The sequence below is a fragment of the Callorhinus ursinus genome, unplaced genomic scaffold, assembly GCF_003265705.2.
Source record: "Callorhinus ursinus isolate GAN/ISIS: 27379988/994484 unplaced genomic scaffold, GSC_fseal_2.0 scaffold28, whole genome shotgun sequence".
In the NCBI taxonomy this organism is placed as follows: domain Eukaryota; kingdom Metazoa; phylum Chordata; class Mammalia; order Carnivora; family Otariidae; genus Callorhinus; species Callorhinus ursinus.
Genome location: NW_027397090.1, coordinates 5,743,572 through 5,752,896, shown reverse-complemented (window position 1 = coordinate 5,752,896; position 9,325 = coordinate 5,743,572). Strand labels below are relative to the sequence as shown.

Here is a 9,325-nt window from a genome sequence, read left to right as displayed (position 1 = left end):
TTTTAAATTCACAATAAAAGGAAAGAGCCCATTTAAGCACAAAAATTCTGCTATTTTACTTCACCAAGCTAGGCACAAAATCCAGAAATTCTAATAAAAAATGTAAGAATGAAAAGTAAATTCTGGTTTGAAATATGAATACCAAGTATCTAGGTAATTGTGATTATTTTTAGTGCTGTTCAAACCTGAATTTCAAAATCATTTAACTGATTTCCCTATTGGGAGAAAAAAGAGAGAGAGAGGAGAAAAGAAAATTATGTAGAAGGAGAGGAAGTGCTTAAAATTTGTAGTTTGGCTTTTGGTCATTGTTAGTTATGTATTCTATCCGTACTTCCAACATGAAAAAATGTACATATTAATCTCATAAAGAAAAAATTGTAATGATTTAAATACTAATAAGTTGGGCGCCTGGGTGGCTCAGTTGGTTAAGCGACTGCCTTCGGCTCAGGTCATGATCCTGGAGTCCCGGGATCGGGTCCCGCATCGGGCTCCCTGCTCGGCAGGGAGTCTGCTTCTCCCTCTGACCCTCCCCCCTCTCGTGCTCTCTCTCCATCTCATTCTCTCTCTCAAATAAATAAAATCTTTAAATACTAATAAGTAATTATTATAAATGATATTTTTCTGTTTGAAAATCTTAGTTAATTTTATAAGGCAATGGATAATCTTTCTCTGAATGTACAGGAGAAACAATACATAGGTTCAGGTAAAAATAATCAAATGATAATAGTAGTATTATAAATTATGGTGGAAAAGCAATTTGAAAAATATTTTGATTTAAATATCCAGTGCCATACTAAAAATGTGTACCATTGGACTAATTTTTTGAGATCTCTCTTCTTGACTCTAACTTCCTTTCATGAAAGCAGAAATTTTCCCTTTCATGAAGAATGGTTATTTAAGTAATAAATGAACAAGAAAAACCACTGTGTATCTGAAATATATGTACAAGGCAAATAAATCCACAAATAAATTTAAGTTAATCTCAACTCTAAAATCTAAATGTTTAATACGTAGTGTTAGAACCATGCTGCTGAGAATTTTCCACATAATAGTTTTATACTATCAATTTAACATCCAGAAAGAAAGAGTATTGCTTACAGTTTGGATTGCTGCCTAAGAAAGAAGAAATGAGCATAATTTTATTCTCCTAGAATCTGAAAATTGTATTCATTTTTTTGTCAAAAAATTTATATTTTTCTTTAAGAAATTACTCATGACTTTACATTGTGTTTTGCTTTTTTAAAATAGTTATTTAACCTTAATTATATTTTATTGTTCATCATCATTGATATTCCAGTTACTATTCTTTCACTAAAAAATGACCCCCAAACTTGGCAGCTTAAAATGACAACTTTGTTATGCTCATGGTTTCTGTGGGTCTCTATGATGTCTAGGTCCTCAGCTAGAGAGATTCAAAGGTAGGGGTGACTACACAAAGACCTGAATCATCGGAAGGCACCTTCATTCACATCTCTGGCACCTAGAAAGGCATGAATCTAAAACTAGGACTATCAACCAAACTAAAACACCTTTTGTGTGGCTTCTCCACATGGCTTGTCTTTCTCACAGCACAGCGGTTTCAGGGTAGACTTCTTCTTTTTTTTTTTGCCAAAATAAGATTTTATTTTGAAAGTCATTTGAAGGACAGTAAGGAAGGAGACTAAGACTCAGCAGATGTAGATTCTAATGCGCATTCTTTGCAGCCCCCATGGTGGTCTTTGTCAGGCCAACAAGTTGCTTGCTTTCTTTGGTGATCCCGTGTTTAGCTTTCTGGAGAAGAGATCTTTTCCCATAAGCCACCTTCATTCTTTTTGTAGAGCAGAGCCTTGTTTCCAGGAAACAGTGCGCTGGTGGGAAATGGGTGTTTTTTTAAAAACATCAAGGTAGACCTAATATGTTCCACAAAGTGGGGCGGCTCAGAAAGAGGTGAAGTGGAAAGATTCTCTAGTATTTGCTTATCATCTTGCTGCAGCCAGAAATCCACATGTGGAAAGGGCATCCAGGAATACGGTCCTATACGCAGTTGCTCTGTCTTTGCATCGTAAATACTAATCGTTGGTTCTCCTGTTCAAGCTCGGGCAGCACGGAGCTCCTCCTCTGGACCCCGATCTGGGAAGGATGCTCGGTAAATCTCTGCCGTCTTAATGTTGACAGCGATGCCATGAATCCCTGGAAAGTGGTTTTCGTTTTCTTCCCGGTCACTTAATTCTGTCACACACAGTGTCACTAAGTGAATGTCCTCCGCTTGTCTGTCAAGTTCACTGAGAAGCTGATGAGTAAGTTTTTGTGACAACTGCCTGTCGTCACTGAAGCCTCCCACGAGGTGCACTTCCAGCCTTCCACACTGAGCGTGGTCAGAGAAGGCTTTTATGGAGCTCATGATCAAGGGGACCTCCGCTCTGGTGTCGGTTCCATCACAGTGGGTCAGGCAGGTGGCCCCGTTACCTGTGTGCCTCAGGACCACAATGTGACAAGTGGTGGCATCATCAGAACCCAGAATGGAGATGGAGCCATCCTTTGGGGAGGTCACAGCCAGCTCTCTTTGCTGAACATACAGAAGGCCCTGGGGTCCCACTTGTTGAACAGACTGACCGCTGAGAAGTCTGGCTCTTTCCTCCAGAGGCGGGTGGGCTCGCACCAGGTCCCCGGCGGACTGCGGCAGCCGCACTCGCTGCCCCTCGACGAGCAGCGGCATCGCGGAGGCGGCCGCCCGGGCAGGCCCAGGGAGGCGGCCCAGGGTAGACTTCTTGTATGGTGGCTCAGGGCACACAGGTGGACGCACACCCTCCCCCCCGCAACACACACAAGAAGCTACATTACCTTTTATAAGTCAGCCTCAGAAGTTAAACTCCATTACTTCTATCCTACTTTGTGGAAGCACTATACACCTTCCCATAATCAAAAGGAGAGGCTACAGACCAAGATATCCATATCTTTATCCTATAGGGCTCTATCAACTCAAGATTTCACACGCACATGGAAAAAACATAACAAAAATGTCCAGAATATGCATTATGCATGCTATTCTTCTTTTGGCTTGTCAAAATGCATGTTTATATATTAATCCCTCAGTGAAGGCCCTTAGCATGAAAATTGTTTTTTTTTTATTATGAATTTCTTACACATATTTTAAACAAAAATCCATGACATATTTTAGGAACTGCTAGAGTATCTCACTGCATTTGAGAAAATTATGCTTCTCATCATATCTATACCAAAACACTTACAAAGTGCTTTGTTGAAATGTTTCAAATATTATCTTACAGAACATTTTGATATTTTAGCCTTTTTGGTTTATTTTTACACTTTTTTTTGTTAGTTGAGAATGGACAGGGTTTAGCTCATTCTTGACCACCCAAGGTTATAAAATCCTGTCATAGATAGTTGTGTAAATTCTTACAAACAAGAAAGAGAACTATCTGTTCTGAACTGTTCAACCCAAGAGAAATTATTCGATCTCTCAAGTATTTTCCAGTTTCCTTATTTATGAGTTAGGGAATTTTAGGAAGATTATATGATGACATTTAAGATCAAAATATTATAAATTTGTAAATGTTATCTTCAATATAATATTTCCTTATTGTTGGGTGTAACAGAATGATGGAAATGTAGGAGTGGTTGTACTAGTCTTCCTTTATTTTCACTATCTAGAGGAAAATCACTGTTCATATATTCTATTTTATATCTGAATTTCAAAAAGATGGGAGCAATAGAAATGCATTTATCTTATAACCCTCTTCTATTCTTTTGTATTACTGTGGCCTTCATGTATGGAAAAATAAAAAGAGATTTGGGTGAGAGGTTCATGGCATTCATGGGGTGGGGGACGGGGTAGACAATTATATCCCATAATCTAAGTTTCCATTTTGCCTTGGTTGCTAAATTTAATGCCCGATTTTCATCATCCAAATATTTGACAGCATCTTCCTTTACTGACTCCTTTTTAAACTTATAAATGTCCTACTTTTTTTTTAAAAGACTTTATTTGAGAGAGAGAGAGAGAGAGAGAGAGTAAGCATGAGCGAGGGGAGGGGGCAGAGGCAGAGGGAGAAGCAGACTCCCCGCTGAGCAGGGGACCCAAAGCAGGGCTCGATCCCAAGATGCTGAGATCATGACCTGAGCTAAAGGCAGATGCTTAACCAACTGAGCCACCCAGGTGCCCCTAAATGTCCTACTCTTCATTGTATTTTAATTGCTAAGTAATTTTAGTAGCTATAAAAGGTGGAGTAGAGCTATTACATAAATAAAATAACGATCAAAGTGTCTCTTTTTTTGAAGTTTCATATAAATGAAGATGAGGAACATATTTATTAGAAGGAATTTTCTCTGGATATTGAATTTTTGAGCCAGAGCATAGTAAGTAATCCTTTGGGGTGTACTGAAGTAGAGTCTCTTGCATGAAAAAAAGTTAAAAGTCATATCCTAAGGGCAGATTAAATTATAAGGCTAAATGATCTAACCATCACTAGCTAAGGGATGAAAGCCACACGTTGACATTGCATGATGTGGGGGGAAGTCAAAGAAGGGAAGTTATCATGCTCTGGAGTCAAAGGTAATCAGCAGCAAAGAGCAACTCAGCGTGCATGTAATAGTAAGGATCCTGGTCATCTTTCCTATGGGGAGAATTGTGGTTATTAGATGAGCTTGAATAGATACAAAGAAAGTCACCCCTATTCCAACTCTAAAGTGGTTTTTGTTTTGCTTTCTACCACTCTTTAACTTGTGGTATTGACTGCCTTAATCCTACATAGTCTCTAAAATATAAATGTTTCTATGAACATAACACAAAAGTCTGAATAAGTTTTTTGAGGTATCTTTACTCTGAGACAGAAGGCTAAATTCATTTAGGCATATGAGAACTGGAGGATTTGTTAGAGGGTGGAGAAGAGGTTGTAGGGAAGAGAAAAGAAGGAAAGGGAAGAAAAGAAAGGTAACGTTGATGAAGAACATGCAGGATAGCAAGAAGAGCATCAGCATTTTCCTCCTGGAGGATATTAATTTACTTCATCAACATGTATTGTTTTTACCACTAAGGATCTTGGTAATTATGTTCATCAATGAGATTGACTCCAATTTTTTTTATATTATTCTTGTCCAGTTTGACCATCTGACTTATTTTAGAGTTTATCATAGTATGAGTTTGGGAGCCTTATATTTCACGGAAGACTCTATTTATCTAACGTAGTTGCTCTGTTCCTTTAAGTTTTGGTATAATTCACCTGTACAGTTATCTGGATCTGAGGGAACCAAAGACAAAACTTTTCAATTTCACCACTTACCAGAGACTTGTTCTCAACATGAACTGTTTATAGAGACGTTCATTCTTCCAGATCAAACCAGTCAGCAGAAAAATCTGCAAATATGAAAGAGGATGGCATCACCGTATGGATTTTAGTAACATTAATGATTAAATGATATCATCCATATAAATGAAGTAATCATCATGTAAGTTAGTTACTCTTCTGTTTTCTACGATGAAAACTTAAATGATTTAATCAAATATACAAACATTGAATCTAGATATTTCTCCTCTTCACTTGAAATACGACCTTTAGCAATTCAGTTCTCATTGACACTGTGATTTTAAAGTTTGCTGAGAGTTCACTATGTGCAATCTTTAATCTAAAGCATTGAAATGCAGCAACCGTTTTAAGTCAAACTTTCTGTTTTGGGATTTTCTTTATTCATTACCTTCATTGAACTTGAAATGCTTTTAACTTTCACATCATATGATTGTAGTCATATTTACTAAATAGCTTTTTCCTTTTTAAGATAAAATATTTCTTTTTATAGAGAGGGAAGAAATGAGAGATCTTTCCTTAAGTCATGTTAAAAATTATGATAAGAAGGTTTGTGGCAAAAAATATCAAGGTAGAGAGTGTTAAGATTTCTTGTATTTGGCTGGTTAAAAATTTCTTAATGAAAACAAACTTCTTGACATTATCCAAGGAAACATAATTTTTGTCTATAGAACACCAATAGTTCTGGACGACAAAAGGAAACTCTGAAAAAACATCTAGGTTTTCTTTTTTAATCTGTGTCTTTTTATATAAACACAATCACCACAAAATTCTAGAAGTTGTCTTTATAATATGTTGAAGAATTAGTAAATATTGTACTATTCAAATGTTTGGAAGCATTTGCTCTCACATGTCAGATTGTAACTAAAGTGTTTGAATTGTATAACTTCAGAAATGGCACCAAAGGGCAGCTTTATAATTTGAATTACCCTTTGAATAGCATTTTAAAGTTTACAAGTATTTTCACATATTTGTATTATTTTTTTCCTCTCTAGTGTATTTGAAGGAGCTATAGGTGACTATAAGTTACGTCAGGTACTGCTAATGCCATTTAACACATGAAGAGTGAGGTCGAGCAAAATGAAACCACTTATTAAGTGGCAGAGTTAAGACTGGTATTGACATGTCTCTTCAAAGTCAATGAGTCCTGTAACAGGAAAGTAATGGCAATAAACTGTAATGGCATGCAGAACCAGAAAGGAAACATGACAGTAATAATAGGGATAGACATTAATAGAGTTTGTGTTCTGTGTTTTACAAATCATATCTCATTTCATGCTAATAACAACTTTGTGAAGGAGAAAAACTTATCACCAATGATCAGATGGCAACTCTAAAATGTTAATTAATTTGCCCAAGGTCATAAAGTTAATCATTTTGCTTGTGTGATATATTTTCAAATCTGAAACAATCAAAATGAAGACCCCTTAAAATTTAATAGAGATGCTGTTAAAAGCTACAAGTTTTAAATACTAACATGTCAATGTATCTGAGATTTGAAATCCATGCATTTAAAATGGATATTTGAAGTTACAATTATATTTCCATATCCTTGATAGCTGCCATCTTTGACAGTCCAGGAAATGAAGGAAAAAGGTACGAATAACATTCCAGAATTTTAGAAAAGCAACATCAAGAGGAGCTGGTTCTCAGTTTTTTCTTAGCCAATTCATATTTAAATTATTCCATTTTCCTCATTAGAAGTTACCACTAAACTCTCCCTGACCTGCCAACCACTCTCCATCTATTACTTTGTCCTATAAAACTAGAAAACAGAATAAAAGGGAGAAAGTTAATATATCCTGTGATATGGAATATTGTTGCTTTGAACATTTTAAGACAGAATTTATGTGGAACCAGATTAATTTTAAGGAACTCCCTGTGGGTTCTGTTTGTTGTTTTGAATTGCTTTAATAGTAAACTTGCATTATTTATGTTTATTAATATTTAGAATGCACTCTGCAAGGATGATTTTCATCTGAGTTATAATTAGTCTCAGCTGATGAATGCAATAAAATGATTATAAACAACTTTGTGAGATCATTATCAGTGTCGTGGGAGAAAATGTTAAAACACTGCTCCAACATTTTACCTTCAAAGATCCATTGAAATGAAGGCTTCAACCCATTTAAAATCTTATACAGATCATATTGAATTTATTTTCTTTCTCATAAAGTTATTGAACTTTGTATATTGGTTCACTCTTCCAAAATCCAACTCACATTTCTTCTGTCTAAAATCTTTAAGCATTGTGTTTATCTATTTCTGAATTTAAATATATGTTCTTCATAAAATATTTAGGAAATATAGAGCAATAAACAGAACTACATAAATATTATGTATAAACTTATCGTGCAGAGAAAACAATTACTGGCTTTAATTAGGACTTATGATGATTTGCATGTTGGTATGGTATACGTATGGTATATGCCCTTTACATAGTTAATATTTTATGTACACTATCCTATGAATTATTTTAACTAAATAATACTACAAAGTTCAATTGTGTGTTTATTATACTTTATTTTTTTAAATAGTTTTTTATAACATTGTTTTTACTAACTAAATAATGCAGATATACCATAGTGAAATTAACCACTTCATCATGATACCTTTATGTGGTGTTTTTATTTTGTCAATATGATGAATAAGTGTATAATAATATAATAATAAAAATAATTAATAGGTTTGCTTGAATATTTCCTCTGCCTAGATGAATATGAGTTTTGAATCAAAGTTTATCATATAATTCTTTCATATATATTGCAAATTTATAGTCCAATGAAGTCTTCACTATTTACATGACTACCAGTATTTGAGAGTACCTGCCTTAAGATTACTAAATATTATCAGTACAGTATTTGCATATTTAGTAAATGTAAGAGTTTTCCATTTTATATTTAATCTGTTTTCTTTAGCTGATTTTTTTTATGTTATGTTAATCACCATACATTACATCATTAGTTTTTGATGTAGTGTTCCATGATTCATTGTTTGCGAACACCCAGTGCTCCATTCAGTACGTGCCCTCTTTAATACCCATCACCAGGCTAACCCATCCCCCACCCCTCCCCTCTAGAACCCTCAGTTTGTTTCTCAGAGTCCACAGTCTCTCATGGTTCATCTCCCCCACCGATTCCCCCCTTTCATTTCTCCCTTCCTACTATCTTCTTTTTTTTTTTTAACATATATTATTTGTTTCAGAGGTACAGGTCTGTGATTCAACAGTCTTACACAATTCATAGTGCTCACCATAGCACATACCCTAAATATAAGAATTTTATTTCAAATAACCATTTGCAATTTTTCCAAATATTTAAAAAATAAATTAGTTATTATAAATGTTTTCCATTTTCCAAGACTAGATTTTCCAGAATTCTATCTAATGTATTTTTGTTGCTGATATTAAAAAAAAAAGAGTTGCATAATGGGGTTGATTTTAAGATATTTTATAGCATTATTAAATATATTTCCTACTTCTGCTTCTTTTAATTTGTTATTTAATCAAAAACATCGTCTACATTTTTATTCTTTTTATGCATAAAAAATATGTACATCTTTGAGTACACCATTTGTGGGAGTCTTTGAGTTTTGGTAAGTTATATTCTTACATTTTTTTGTTTGCTAAAAACAGAATAATTTTAGTCAACCACTAGGGTTTATTTGGGATTACTTACATTTTTGGGCAATTTGATTATTTTTTGTTGATACAGTTCCGTAGCTAAGTAATAATTATGATCAAAGTAAACAACATGCACAATTAGCTCTGTGGAGATTTTTTATACAAAATTTTTTTATCTAAACATTTTCTGGATATTGTGGACCAATGAGTGCAACTTTATTTTATTTATATTATTGATTTTTCTACTATGTAATGATTTTCTTCTTGATACACCCACTGTAACACATTCTCCTCTGGTTTCTCATATTTAGTCAAAACTCTTCATATTTACTTCATAGTAAGTCCTAGGACTCACCCTTTCTTTCTTTCTTTCTTTCTTTCTTTCTTTCTTTCTTTCTTTCTT

The 9,325-nt window shown here is 34.6% G+C and overlaps 1 pseudogene; it reads right to left on the bottom strand.

The window, feature by feature from the left end:
- Positions 1-1,704: 1,704 nt before the first annotated feature.
- On the bottom strand, positions 1,705-2,727 carry LOC112838632 (protein N-terminal asparagine amidohydrolase pseudogene; annotated as a pseudogene).
- Positions 2,728-9,325: the final 6,598 nt, after the last annotated feature.